The sequence below is a fragment of the Gopherus flavomarginatus genome, chromosome 7 (assembly GCF_025201925.1).
Source record: "Gopherus flavomarginatus isolate rGopFla2 chromosome 7, rGopFla2.mat.asm, whole genome shotgun sequence".
NCBI lineage: Eukaryota > Metazoa > Chordata > Testudines > Testudinidae > Gopherus > Gopherus flavomarginatus.
Genome location: NC_066623.1, coordinates 45,086,255 through 45,101,418, shown reverse-complemented (window position 1 = coordinate 45,101,418; position 15,164 = coordinate 45,086,255). Strand labels below are relative to the sequence as shown.

Sequence of the window (15,164 nt, the reverse complement as noted above, 5' to 3'; positions counted from 1 at the left end):
AAAACCCAGAGTTCACCTCTCACTTCCAGAGGGGAAAGCCCCTTTCTCCCTCTGCTGTCTGGCCACATTGCCGGCCACTTGCCATTCCACCCTGGCACCGCTCTGCTAGCCCCTCTCTGCTCTGGGATATCTTGTGGTCCCACCAGGAGTGGAACAGGCTCCCTAAAAGCAGGGCCGCCCAGAGGATTCGGGGGCCTGCTGGGGCAAAGCGGAGGAGCAGACATAAAAAAGGCGCCACCGACTGCGGCGCTTGTACTTACTGGGAGGCGCTTTGAGTCTTCAGTGGCAGCGGGTCCTTCACTCACACTGCGTCTTGGGCAGCGCTGAAGGACCCGCCACCGAAGTGCATCCGAAGACCCAGAGTGAGTGAAGGGCCCGCTGCCAAAGTGCCTCCGAAGACCCAGACTGCTGCTGGGCCAGTAAAATGTAAAAAGGAGCCTCTAGCCAGGGAAGGGATTCTTGGCCAGGGCTTGTGGGGCGCCTGCAGGGCCCAGGGCCTGGGGCAAATTGCCCCACTTGTCCCACTTTGGGAAGCCCTGCCTAAAAGTAGCAGTCACCAGAGCCCAAACAGTAGCCCCCTCCCTGCCACTCGAGGCCACGCCCCTGCCCCCCCTTCCCCCCAAGGCCCCGCCTCCTGCTCACTGTTCTCCGCTCCCTCCCCACGCTCACTCACCCTTACGGTCATTACAAAGGGGCAAGGCAGAGCCCTCCCATTTTGAAAAGTCCTGGGGTGTTGTTCCCCCCTGTTCAAGCACCCCTGGGGCCCTGCACTTCACACAGCTCTCCCTGATTTCAGCTGTTAGTGAGGGAGCCTCACTGCTAGTGCAGACTGGGCAGTTTGTTGGATGAGAGACGCTGTCCCAAAGCAGGACTAATGCTTAGACCTGGTGATCAGTGATTTCAGATCTGTTGGTCTGCAGCAAGACTCTACAGTGAGTCTTAACCAGCTCTGTTATTACACAGGGAAGAACAAAAGGGTCAAATGGGGCCTGGAACCCTTAAGAAGAATCCACCTCACCGAGTACAACACTTGTCGCTACCGGCTCTCAGCTCCACTGAGAATGTTTTGGGGTCACTCCTCGCCCTTATCAACCTAGGGGTCTTGGAGAATAACAGCTAACAGATGCTCCAGTGGCACAACTGGCTAGTGCACAGTACTTATAGGGCAGTGCTGAGAGGAGCTATACTGAGGTTGTGAATTCAAACCTCCCATGGAGCACTAGCTTTTATTCACCAAGTGATGTCACCCCCTCATTTGTCTTGTGGAATGTAGAATCCAGCTCAGGGAACACTGAGGCAGGGGAGGAGACAAAAATGCCCCCTCAACTATTAATTTCTTTCCAGAGCACAGGTCAGAATCTACAATCATTTCTCCCCTACCAGCCTCTGTGCCAAGATCCCTCCCCTGGCGTCTGTACTATTGACAAAGACTAAGTGACAGGGGCCAAACACTCAAATCCCACCTGGTGCGGAGAGCCAGGTTTGCTCTTCAAATTCTGTCGTTGATACTTTTCCAGGCCTGGGAAAGGCCCACAACAGCATTGAATGGGAAGCTGCCTACAGAACAGTGACACTGCACAGAGCTCCTGTGGAGGAGGGGTGGGAATTCATAACATTTTGAGTCTTGTTTGGGAAATGAGCCTTTGCTGACAAGGTTTGTCTCTGTTCATATTTCCCCTTCAGGTGTTATGTTGAGGGATCTTTAGTATATTTCTGTGAGGTTAATAACTATCTCCTCAACTTTATTTACTCAACTTAAAAATTTGTGTCACCTGATTTTTGTATCTCCCTGTGAAAATACAACTGACACGTGTGGCTTTCTAGAGGGGGTCATGATGTTAAAGTTGGGAAATTCAGTCTCTGTACTTCTGGGAGGGGGTTTTGCTTTTTTACAGCTGACTCACTGCCAGGCAGACTGGGCTGTTAGCTGCACCCACTGTCCTTGCCAGGGGCCCCTGCTGACCCCTGGGCGGCTGCACTGCCGTGCTGGGGTGACTCTGCAGGGGAAGAAGCGGCTGTGGAGCAATGTAGAGCAGGTGCAGGAAGGAGACGGGGTCACTATTCGCATTCTGAAGTGCACAATTTTTCATATTTGGGAATGTCCAAGAACAATTATAGGGGAAGGTGAATGCAGAGCAGTGACAGTGGAGGTGTCCAGATCTCCAATGGGGGCAGCATGGAAATTAATAATGGGAAGATCATTTGCGAAACTTCACTTGTCTTCACTGACAAGATTTTTCTCTGTTCTTATTTCACGTTGTGGTGTTATTTAGAGGAGTCAGGATATATTTTTACTATATTAATTAAACACTTAATTTTATTTAATTGTAAGCAGAGTCGGGATAAGCTTTACCCTGACATCTGGTGGAAAGAATTTCAGAGAGTGTATTTGCATAGGCACGCCTAACCTATCCCAGACTACCGAGCTGTGGGACTGTTTGGTGACAAATGACTCACCCTCAGTTGGGTGGTACTTGCTAGACAAGGGACATGGGTTCCAAAACCCAGTGAATTGGGAGAAGCTGTGGACAGGTGCGTGCGTGCGTGTTGTAGTTGTGGAGCCAGCAGTACCATTTCCAGTGTCTTCACTGGGGAATGTCAGAATTGATTTTTTTATTCCATCAAGAATCTAAATACTGGTTATGGAGCTGAACTCACTTTTGGCTAATGATGCACTAGCACTGAGGTTCCCCTACTAAGAGCTCAGATCACTGAGAGTTGAAATCGCTAAAAAGCTACAATTACTGAGCTGAGAGCACTGAGTACTGTGCTAGCTAGTAGGGGAGCCTAAAGCTATACTTTGGAACCGAGCAGCTGGTGGAGTGGAGCAGTTGTGGGGACGGCTGGAGCAGATTATGGGACAGCTGGTGGTAGCGGAGCGGCTGGCAGAGCGGAGTAGCTGTGGGATGGGTGGAGTGGCCCAGAGAGCGAGCGGAGCCGAGCAGTTTGCAGGGAGAACTAGAGCAGCTCATGGAGCAGAGCAGTTGGTGGAGCGGAGCAGTTTCTGAGGACGGCTGGAGGAGCAGAGTGGAGCAGCTGGTAAAGCGGAGCAGTTCGTGGAGAAGGCGGAAGCAGAACCCACGGAGAGGCAGGGCAGTTGGCCCCGGACCACGTAAGGTGCCCCTTTCTACCCAGGCTGGGGGGAGGGACCTCTACAGATAAACTCTCGAACTCTGGGGTGGCATTGACCAGAGACTTTTGGGTTGTTGGACTTTGGGGTGATTGGACTTAAACCCCTAAGGCGAAAAAGGACAGTGTCAAACGTACTTGGAGGTGGGTTTTTGTTTATGGTTTGTGTTATAACCCTGTTTGTGGTGTTTCTCCAATGGGATGCCGCATTGATTCCTTCCTTTATTAAAAAGATTTTGCTACACTCAGACTCCGTGCTTGCGAGAGGGGAAGTATTGCCTCCTAGAGGCGCCCAGGGGGGTGTGGTATGTGAGTGTCCCAGGTCACTGGGTGGGGGCTCGAGCCAGTTATGCATTGTGTTATGGAACGGAACCCCTGGATACTGAACCCGGCCCTTGTTGCTGCCAACTCAGAGAGGCAGAAGGGTTACATAATCAAGCCAAAAACTTAGTGTCACTTATTTTTTTCTCTGTCCTAGCAAGAATGAATTGAATTTTGTGACTTTCTGGAAAGTGCAGAGAGATTAAATGTGGGGAATTCAGTCTCAGTGTTTGTGAGCTGATGTTTTCCTCTCACAGGTCAGTGCCTGCATTGAAATAGCAAGAGGAATCTAAGGGCTGCTGTACGCTGGGCACTGAACTGGAAGAGTGACATTTCTCAGGGTGTGAACCCCACCCCCCAAACCCATAGAGTTAAGGTGACCTAAGCCCTGATTAGATATGCTAAATAAAAGGAAGAATTGTTCTGTCCATGTAGCTATTACAGGGATGGGAAAACCCCTCCAGTCACTGTCTACTCCAGAGTGCTATAGTAGTGCCACAGCAGTGTTTGAAGTGTAGACAGAGTGAAACTAGATCTGGCTCCAGTTTGCACTGTGGATGCTCAGGCACATACAGTATGTCTACACTAGGGGATTATTCCGATTTTACAGAAACCAATTTTTGGAAACAGATTGTGTAAAGTTGAGGGCACACGGCCACACTAAGCACATTAATTTGGCTGTGAGCACAGTTATGCCCCAATGTCACAGAAACTGGTAAATAATCCCAGTGCCCAGACGTGAAGGCATCTGAACTACAGACCACAGCAAACCTGGCCCCCAAAGTACAGGGGGGATTGGGGGTTTGTTCTCCTTGCTTAGCCATGTGCAGTCGCACAGAGAGCGCGTTTAAAAGTCTCTCCTCCCACAGAGCGGGAATGGGAAATGATTCTCAATATGAAGCCTGATGTGAATGAGGATGTCTGGACCGAGGGGCCAGGGACTGGCCTTTGCTAGAGAAACCACCGTCAAGTTTTAGCAAATTAGGAAAAATCAGCAAATAAGAACAACCTCAGGTATCAGTAACAAAATCCCACAGGGAGCAGTTTTTGGCACTACACCTGCACAACTCTGCTCCCCGCTCTTCTCGGGCTCCTGCTCTCTGCTTAGCTCAACCCCGCTCTGGCCCAGGCAGTTCCCGCTCCCATGGAGGATGGGACCACGGCCAGCTATAGGAACTGGAGGATCCAATTCGAATACCTGGCAGTGGTCCAGGTCTTCAGCGGCACTTCGGCAGTAGGTCCTTCACTCGCTCCAAGTCTTCCATGGCACTGAAGGACCCGTCACCGAAATGCCACTGAAGACCTGGAGTGAGTGAAGGACCCACAGCTGAAGTGCCACTGAAGACTCAAGCTGCCGCCAGATGAGTAAAAATTAAAAAGTTAGGCTCTCTTCTTTAAGGCGTGGGGCCCTTATAGGTGCAGGCATGGGGCCCTCTTAGGTGCGGGGTCCAGTTTGGGGGAATCGGGGGAATTGACCTAAAGCTGGCACTGGATGGGACCCCCTGGCCTGGTGACTCCCTTTACACTGCCTGGCCTGTCAGTCCAGCTAACTTGGAGCTTTGGCCTCTCCCCATTGCCCCTGGGGACTGTCAGTCTCAGGGGCCTGATTTCCCACTGACCCTTTCCACCTCTATTGGTGCTAGGAACTAGCCAACCGACCTCCCCACTCCCCCCCCCCGCACCACCACACACACTAAGTTTTAGTAAAGGGTCGACAGTCCCTTACACAAGCCAGCCCCGTGAGGGTCACTGATGGCCAGAGAAGGCAGCACAAGCTGTTTCCATGGTGTAATGGGCTACACTTGGGACACTGAATCCTGCAATCTGAGTTCAACTCTCAGTGGGACCTGGTGTTGGCTTGTGGTAAAGTCCTGGAGCTCACAGTCCTCAACTTCCCTGTCTCTAGTTGTACAAGAATGAGTCTTTTCCCTCCTGCTGGGTGACTCACCCACGGGAGCCAGGTCTTTGGTCATGATGGCCACAATGGGTTGGGGCTCTAAAACTTGCCACCCTAGTTGCTGATGCCTGCAGTTTGACATGGTGGTTGGGATTGTCGCTGCTTCAGCTGGTGCCCACAAGTTTGGCCCCTGTGCTTCCTGCCACACTTTTCCTCTGGCCCACATGGCGCTTGAAGAAAGGAGTGCCAGGGCTGGGATTAATAGTCAGGGCTTGGCAGGAGGGAGGAAGAGCCCCAGGCCTGAGCCCCACACACCTTCCCTCCTCCGGGCACCTAGAGCAGAGGCAGCCCAGCTCTGTCTACTGGATACCTCGGCAGAGTAGGTGAGTTCATGGAAATACAGTCTGGTCCCAAAGCCTCCTCCAACCCTGCTCATCACTAGCTGTCAGGGCAGAGCTCATTCACACCTCGCTTACAAATCATCATTTGAAATTCTAAGGGTACATCTTCACTACCCGCCGTATCGGCGGGTAGCAATCGATTGCTCGGGGATCGATATATCGCGTCTCATCTAGACGCGATATATCGATCCCCAAAAACTCTTATATCGATTCCGTAACTCCACCAACCCGAATGGAGTTGCGGAATCGACAGGGGGAGCCATGGACATCGATCCTGCACCATGAGGACGGTGAGTAATTCGATCTTAGATACTTCAACTTCAGCTACGTTATTCACGTAGCTGAAGTTGCGTATCTGAGATTGATTTTCCCCCGTAGTGTAGACCAGCCCTTAGGTTGGTCAACATTGCTGAAGCCAATGCCCCGACATTGTCAGCAAACACAACAGCTGCGTGAGGAAACCTGGCTTTGTCCAGACTTTCCAAACCTATTTAACTTTCTCAAGTACAAGTATTTTTCATACGTTGTAACTGCTTTTAAAGTGTGTGTTAACGTTTCAATTTCCATTCAAATTTGCAACCAATGACAACATTGGCAGAGCTGCATGTAACTAGTTGACAACTGGGGGGCGGGGTGTTGGGGAAATTCGAGGGAGGGGGTGCACAGCTGCCTGGCTGTGGGGCATATAGGGAATGCCCAGTTTCACTGAATTGAGTCTCCGACTTCAGCACCTCAGTAGGTTACATCAGAGAGGAGCTGCAGGGTCTAGGCAGTGGGATGCCTGTGCCTTTAAGAGCCCAGCCCTGGGAAGCCCATGCTGAGAGGTGCTGGCTGTGGGAGGGGAAATAAAAAAGTCCCTCTGCTCCCTGCCCCATGTTTGCAAACACTGGAGTCTCAGCCCCCCGGGGTAACTGTTACCTCTCTGCCCCTGCCTGTGCCGGGGTTTGACCCTCTGGCAGCATCTCTCCCTGGGCTTAACTCCGGCTCCTTCCCTCGTCCCTGATTTTGCCCTTCAGCCCCTCTCCTAACTCTGCCTCCAGCTGCTTAACCCCCCCCGACCAACCCATTTCCACCCCCTGCTCAGACCCTGGCCACCCTCTTCTCTGACTTGCTCCCCTTTGTCCCTTGTTAATCCCTGTAAAAAGTAGGGGGTGCTGGGTCCCATTCTTGGAGGGGAGGCGGGCTGAGCACCTGGCCCCTGCCTGCCCAATGCTCAAAGCACCCCCCACGATCTTGCGGATGTTTGCCAAGTGCTGCAGGGTCACCTGCAGTGGGGAGAGAGACATGGTTAGGGGGTGATGTAGCCAAGGATGCCTCACCCAACACTGAGATGCAGCCACCTCTGGGGTGGGTTGCACAAGTCAGCAAATGAATTTGCAACAGGAAACGCACTGAAAGGCCGAAGCAGCTGCAGGAAGTGGAGAAAAAGAAGGAGCCCTGGATCCCAGTCCTGCCCCTCTCCGACTCTACCCCCTAACCTCCACTTTCCTCCCAGAGTTGGGGGGAGAACCCAAGAGTCTTGATCCCCAGCCTTGCCCACCCCCATATTTCGATATGATTCCATCCAACAGCTGCCTCCCCAAATTGCAGAGCAGCACCACAGGGCAGACCAGGGACCTGCCTGTTTGCACAGGATGGGCGACGCCAGTGCCCCAGGGTGCGGAGAGATGATGCTAAGGGAGAAGCAGGCAGCAGACAGCCTCCATGACAGAGAAGGAAGTTCTAGGGGGTGCCATGCTGCAAGGAGTGAGGGAGGTTGGCAGGGAATGCCAGGATCTTCCCTCACAGCAGGTGCGTCTGTTTCCCCACCGCAATTCCTTCCCAGCCCAACCCAGGCCCAGGCTAATCCTGGCTCAGCTACCAGGGTTAAATTTGGCCTGGATTTCCCAGCTGCTGGTGGAGGGGAATGGGGCTGGGGATCATGAGTATCTACTCCCCCTTCCCCAGACACAGTTGCATGGGAACTGACCAAAGGAGCCTGCAGCACTGCTGCCTAGAGGAAACTGAGGCATCAGCCAGTGACAGACACATCATGGCTCTCCTCATCCTCATCCTCTTTTCCATATACAACCTGGCGAGGGGAAGGGGGTAAGCTCAGGGCAGTTGCACAGTTAACCTGTGGAACTCCTTGCCAGAGGCTGTTGTGAAGGCCAAGACTATAACAGCGTTCAAAAAAGAACTAGATAAGATTATGGTGGATAGGTCCATCAAGGGCTATTAGCCAGGGTGGGCAGGGATGGTGCCTGTAGCCTGTTTGCCAGAAGCTGGGAATGGGCGGCAGGGGATGGATCACTTGATGATTCCCTGCTCTGTTCATTCCCTCTGGGGCACCTGGCACTGGCCACTGTCAGAAGACAGGAGGATACTGGGCTAGATGGACTTTGCGTCTGAACCAGTCTGGCCGTTCTTATGTCTCCCTTGGAGCAGCAGTGACACCCAGTGGCCAATCAGGGTAACACACAGAGCATGTTTCCCTTGGAGCAGCAGTGACACCTCGTGGTCATTCAGGGTAATGCACAGAAAGTGTTTCCATTGATACAGCAATGACACCCAGCGGTCAGGTGGTGTAATGCACAGCGTGTGTCTGCCTTCTAGGAGCAGTGACATCCACGGACCAGTCACGGTAAGGCACAGAGTGTATTTCTCACCAAGCTGCGTAATGCACAGAGCGTGTTTCCCATGGAGCAGCAGTGACACCCAGTGACCAGCAGGAGTGGCATCAGACTCTTCTCGTTTGGTGGGAGACTGAGGTGGGTAGACAAAAAAAATTGGGGGGCTGTGCCCCCCCATCACCTGGCCTCTCCCATGCCTCTGCTCCTTCTCAGTTAAAGGCCAGGCTCATCTCCTCTCCCACTGGCCAGAGTTTACAGCAATACAACCTTTATTAAAATAAAATAGTGAACAGTATACTTTCAATAAGCTAAATCTGTCCAAATTTTAGTATTAAATCCAAAGTTCTTAAAGATCTCATCAACAACCAAAACCTAAATGAAAATTTGAAACCAAAAACAATGCTTAATTTAAAACCCAAACATTAAGAAAAACTTTGTTTTTAAAAATAAAAACTAACAAATGCCATAAATTAATAATTTCAAGGTTTTATCAAAAAGGTGTGCTACAGCAGGATGATAAAATAACATCAAATAAATAAGCCTGAACTCTAAAACCTCTTATAAAGGAATTGAATCCTTGAATACTGGCCAAATCTGTATAAATTATGCAGAAGTATGTCAAAACTGGTGTTGCAGGTCAGCCATTAGAATCCAGTAAATGTCAATTAAAATCTCCATTCCAACTTAAAAAACCAAAACAACCCAATAAACCAAAACAGTCACCGCCTGAAACAAATCTGCACAGAAGCAAAATTAAACCTGTGCCACCATTGGAACAAATGATGTAAATGTCTAATTTTAACTTCTTGTTTCTTGCAGGAGGAAAGTGTTTTGCATCCCAGTAACCAGGCTATCACTGCAGTTTTCCTTTCACGAAATAAGATTTTTACCAAATATAAATTGCCCTCAAATTTCTCTAAGAGAAATTGAAATTGTATCTTTGCACTAATATCCCAAGTGTGCAAGTCCATCCCCTCAGAGCAGCCCCACACCCTGAGCCCAGGGGAGAATCCCAACTAGTTTGGGCATTTGTAACCCTGGGGCCTGAAGCTGATGAGAGAAAGGGAAGTGAGCCATCTTGGAGCTTTCCGATACCACCTGCTGGGAGCACAGGGAATTGACTGAGCGACGTCCTGGCTGATTTTGACCTTGTTCTCCACCAGCAGGCTCCACTGGAGAACTCCCGAGTGACATGACCATGGGAGCACCCTATGTACATATTAAAATCTGGCATTTGGGGGCCATTGGGGTGAAATGTTTGTACTTTTGGGGTTGGGTTCAACATGCGAAGGGATGTGGACAATTTGGAGAGAGTCCAGCGGCGGGCAATAGAAATGATTAGGAGGCTGGGGCACATGACTTACGTGACCCTACAGGCCATATCCTGTATGTTAAGCTAAGGCAAGGTTAGCATATCTATATTGTGACCTTTTACTAAGAAAGCAAAGTTGACCTGTATCTTTTTACTTAAATAGATAAGTACTCACGCCTGTCTAAAACCTTTACTTAGACCAATCGACAATGGAGAATGGCATAAGGTTTTTTTTTTTTCAGTATTCTACCCACAGACTTAACAGGTACAACACAAGGGAACTTACGTGCATATGTACATGTCATCAACATGCACAAACATACTAGCCTGTGAAGTAAGTGTACCCTAACGTTTTGTGGGTGAGGAATGAAATTTGGACATAGGAGGAAGGATTTCCGGTGCTTGTGCCCTATAAGAGAGGTAACCCACCCCACTAGAGCACTTCACTCTATCATTCTGACTTCCTTCCTCCACTCTCTCTCTATGTACTAGCAGTAGGCTGTACTTGTTCTGAAAAGTTTCAAGGGAACTAGGCTAAGCTCCATTTCCGTAAGTTTTTATTCTTTGTTTATTAGGTTTTGATTTTAAGTTTAACTTAGTCAAGTAAACCCTAAGTAACAGTAGCTTTTTCTAAGCGCTGCATCTTTCACTCAAGAATTGAGAAACCTGAACTGCAAGGCTGGTTCTGTGTCTCTTACCACCAGGTTATCAAGGAATTGTGGTAAGAGACATTAACCAAAACTTTGTTGCATATAATGCCCTATGTATCTATTGAATAGCAGTAAAGCAACTGTAACTTTGTAACTCAATTAAATTAAATATAATGTAAGCTAATAAATTAATTTTTCATCATATTATCCAAATTAATATTATTAGTACACTCTAAATCAGGGTACATGGGACAGAGAGTTGGAGTGCAGGTGGATGAGGGCACTGGCCCTGGGAGTGCAGGCTCTAGGGTGGGGTTAGAATGAGAGGTTCAGGGTGCAGTAGAGGGCACGGGGTTAGGGCAGAGAATTGGGCTGTCAGGGCTCTGGAAGAAGACCAGGAAAAAGAGAATTGAGGTGAAAGAGGGAGATCAGGCTAGAGCAGAAAGTGGTGGAGGAAAAAGAAGTTTGAGCTGTAGGTGGGAAGAAAAAACTCAACCCCCCTCTTATCAGAGCATCTAAGAACTAGAAGAAAGACATCTCTCCCCCACTGCAATAGCAACTCCAGTGGGCCTGGGCTGAGGGGAGAACTCCTCTCCCCAGCTGCTCCAGGTGGTTTGGGCTACAGACACCTTGCCTCCACAGATCTGGTGTTCTTGGGCTGGGACAGGGGAGGGGTTCCTCTCCTCTCCATTTGGGACATGGCGGGATGAGAGATGTGACAGAGCTTTACGGGAAATCATTATTTGCCTGATTCATGTGCCAGTCCTAGTCTCTGCTGACCCAAACAAGCCATTTATCCTGCATGCTGATGCCAGTTTGGAGGGTTTGGGAGCAGTCTCGTACCAGGAAGTGGAAGGCAAATGTAAATCTGTAGCCTTTGTCAGCTGAGGACTGTCTGATAGCGAAACTTGCTATCACATCCACCAGCTGCAGTTCTTGGGCTTGAAATGGGCCATCACTGAGAACTTTGGAGACTACTTGTGTGGTGCTCAGTTTCAGGTATGGACAGAGAACAATCCACTGACTTATGTGTTAACAAGGGCTAAGCTGGATGCTGCAGGGCAGAGATGGGTGGCTACTTTTGCTAGCTGTGACTTCAGCATTCAATACCAATGATTTGGTATAATAGGGAGTGTGATTTACCAGGAGCACCAATTCTTGGTTGTGGGGAGGATGTAAGCAGGGTCAGAATGAACTCTACCCTGACATCTGTTGGTGATGTGTTGTAAAAGTCTTTTGTTGCTGATGTGCATGGTCACACCCACCCCGCATTGCATGATGGGAGTGCTTGTCCAAATGGTCATTTCGGCTGCTGTGAGATCCCCAATCTCTTTCTTATTAGGGCAGGAGTAATAAAGTGTAGTTATCCTGGTGATATGAATCAAGGACAGTAGAACGGTCCTTAGCAGGTCATGCTTTTGGGAGTCACCCGAACCTACATATATCTCATTAGGCAAGGGACATGGGTTCCAAAGCATAGTGAAATAAAAAAAGTTGAAAATGAATATTTAAATTTAGTAGTATGGGGTTTTTTTGAAGTTTCTAACTGCAGATTTTATGGCTTTTTTTTCTTTTCAAGTTTAAAAATAAAGCTTTTTGTAATTGTAGTTCAAGTTCAGTTCTATGCTACAGACTTAAGGTCACTAATAGTTAAGTATAATTTTTAGATATACTTAGAGTGGGGGATTCTGATCTCACTTACACACTGAAAGTTGTAAGCAACTTCACAGTTACGTAAAATGCTCTTTTCCATTCTGACTGCATGGAAATTTTGCAGGTTGGACTCAGGGAATGCAATTGGGGGGCAGGACTGTTGTGACACATGCCTCATTTCTGCAACCAACATTTGCTACCTCACTCCATAATGCCACACACAGAGCGACCTTTTACCTTTCAGAACCAGAATATATCATAGAAGAGATCTAATAGCATAAGCTTAAGATGATGGACTGTAGCACTAACAGCAATTTTAAGAGATTCAAAAATGTCTCTGCCTTTACACACCAGGAACAGCAAAAAGAAAATCAACTAAAACAACCACAAACAGCTAAACACCCATTCTTACCTCCCACATGCTTTTGGCATTTGGAACCCATACCCCTTAATGGTGAGTACTTTTCAGGTGAGGGTGAAGCTGAAGGCTTAACTGAAAACAGTTTAAGAAGTGCTCCTGTCTCTGGCACTCAGCTATCCAGCTCCCAATGGGGTCCAAACCCCAAATAGATCCCTTTTACCCTGTAGAAGCTGTAATATCCTGTGACCAGGACAGCTGCCTAGCAGACTGCGCATCTGCCTGCCAGTGTGAGAGCGCATAAGGTGCTAATCCAGATAGTGGTGGCTGAGTGGCAGCGGTCATGAAAAACCAGCAGAATGGTGCAGCAAAAGTGTGCTGGGCCCATAACCCAGAGATTAATGGATCAAAGCCATCCTCTGCTACATGTGTGCTTGCTTCTTTTCCCTCAGGGCCTTCCAGCAAGGCAGTGACCAGCAGAGCACCAAGAGCCTAGGCCATGAGGCTACCTGGACTGAAGGCAAGAGGCAGGCCTGGGTATGGCGAGGGCCTCCTGTCCTGGAATGAGGCTGCAGTACTTCCTGGTCCCCTTTTCCCACCCACACTGGCAGGCAGCGTGTGCTGCGGGAGAACAGGAAGGAGGCTCTCGGGACACCAGGCAGTGCTGTGTGTGTGGCTGTCAGGGGAAAGAGCCTAGGCTCCTGACTCAAACTGCCATTGACTGGCGTGTCTCTGCACACCGTCAGCCAGGGCAGGCCAGGCTGCGGACGTGACTCAGGCGTGAGTAGCATGGCCGCGCTTTCCTGACAAGGCGTGAGGCAGGCCAAGAGCTTTGCACAGCCTACAGGGAAGTGGGAGGAAGGCGTCTTTGAGCCGGCATGTCTCGTCTGCTTCTCCTTTGCCACTTGGGCGGAGGCGGGGAGAGAGCGAAATTTCCTGGCTGAAAGTTTTTGTGCTCGGCCTTGAGGATTAAACCTGAGCCTCTGGAACAGCTCCTGGGAGATGGGTTTCTGAATAACATCCAGCCCGGTCTTCGGGCCACTAGCTGAACGCACTGAGGCCAAGAGGCAGCAAAATGGGACCTTTGAGGCTCCCCGCAGGCAGGGACAGCTTTAGGAAGTGTGGGGCACAATTCGAACATATTCGGGGGGGCCCCGGCAGAGATGAATAAAAAAAAAATCATGTAAATAAAAGCCTTTCATTTCTTAGCAGCCGGTTCCCTGTAAAAAATTCTGATTTAAGGGATGTGCCACAGTATGTATTTTTTGTACCTATAGGATTACCATACATCCAAATTTTTAAAAATTTCTCCCAGATGGTCTATTTAAGAACCAAAAAGCTGGACATGTCCAGGAAAATACGGATGTATGTTAACCCTACCTAAAATTCTTTTTTAAAAAGATGGGCCTGAACTAGAAATGAGGTCTGTTTCACATGGGTGGGTCCCCGCCACTCCCTGGGGGTGTGCTAGGGTGACCAGATGTCCCGATTTTATAGAGACAGTCCCGATTTGGGGGGTCTTTTGCTTATATAGGATCCTATTACCCCCCACCCTGTTCCAATTTTTCACACTTGCTGTCTGGTCACCCTAAGGTGTGCACATATGTGGGTCACAGCTGTTCACTGCCCCTCTCATTGCAGCATGTGTGCAGGGTTACTGCCCTGGGAACTGCAGGGCACCAGTGGACATGGGGCTGGCTGGAGGCAGGGCAGGGGCTGACTGGAGGTAGGGTCTGGCTGCAAGCAGGGCAAGACGTGCGGGGCTGGATGCAGGCAGGGCAGGGTGTGTGGGACGGGCTGCTGACAAGGGCTTGCAGCAGGCAGGGGGATGTGGGGTGGAGTGGGCTGGTTGGCTTCAGGCAGGGCCTCAGGGGAGTGCGCAGGGGTTGGCAGGCCTGGAGACAGAAGAGTGTGGGACTGGCTGGCTTAAGGCAGGGGAGTGCGGCAAGGGTTGACTGGAGACAGGGCACGGGGTGCGGGGCTGGTGCAGGCAGGGCAGGGGGTGCAGCAGGGGCTGGCTGTGGGCAGGGGTGCGGGTACAGGGGGTACAGCCTACCCTGTACGGTAAGTGCCCCCTCCTCCACCAAGGTAGCAGCAGCAGCCCAGGGCTTGGGGGCTATTTAAAGGGACTGGGGCTCCCCTGCTTCCACCGCCCCAGCCCTTTGAATAGCCGGGGGAGCCCTGGGGAAGTGGCGGGGCTCCGGGGGCTGTTTAAAGGGCCGGGGCAGTAGAAGCAAGGGGAGCCTCAGACTTTTTAAATAGCCCCCAAGTCTCCAGCAGTGGGGCTCTGGTGGCAATTTAAACAGCCTGAGGCTCCAGTCCCTGCTGGGAGCCCCAGGCCCTTTAAATTGCCCCCTGGGGAAGCTGGGCCACCCTAGTACAGTGCACCAGCAGGGCTTGGGTGTGGGGCCCGATTCAGGGGAATTGGTTGAATTGGCCTAAAGCCGGCCCTGCCCGCAGGAAAGCAAGGAAGTAGCACAGGCTTATCACTGTCCCTAGGTGGGCTTGAACCACCATCCTTTCAGTTAAGAGCCAAACGTGCTGACCCATTGCACCACAGAGACACAGACAGGCCAGGCTGTATGGAGCACAACAGTCAGGAATCAGCTCAGGGTCCGATCTAACACATGCATGCAGTGGTTGGACAAGCAACAGCAAGGAACTGGACTGGTGCGGAGTGAAAGATCTGTGGGAAGGAACCGAAAATAGTACTGGGGCTGCAGTACAGGGCTTGCATACACTTTCTTTGGCCTGTTTTACTGGAAGAGTTAGCAGGGCAAGCTTGTTAGTCACAGGTAAGGGGGTGAGTTTATGCAAATTCTGGACTCTGG

The 15,164-nt window shown here is 50.3% G+C and overlaps 1 non-coding gene across 1 annotated transcript; it reads right to left on the bottom strand.

Moving 5' to 3' along the window:
- Window positions 1-14,823: 14,823 nt before the first annotated feature.
- TRNAK-CUU (transfer RNA lysine (anticodon CUU)) lies at window positions 14,824-14,897 on the bottom strand. The gene has a single exon. It is a non-coding gene; the product is annotated as a tRNA-Lys (tRNA).
- Window positions 14,898-15,164: the final 267 nt, after the last annotated feature.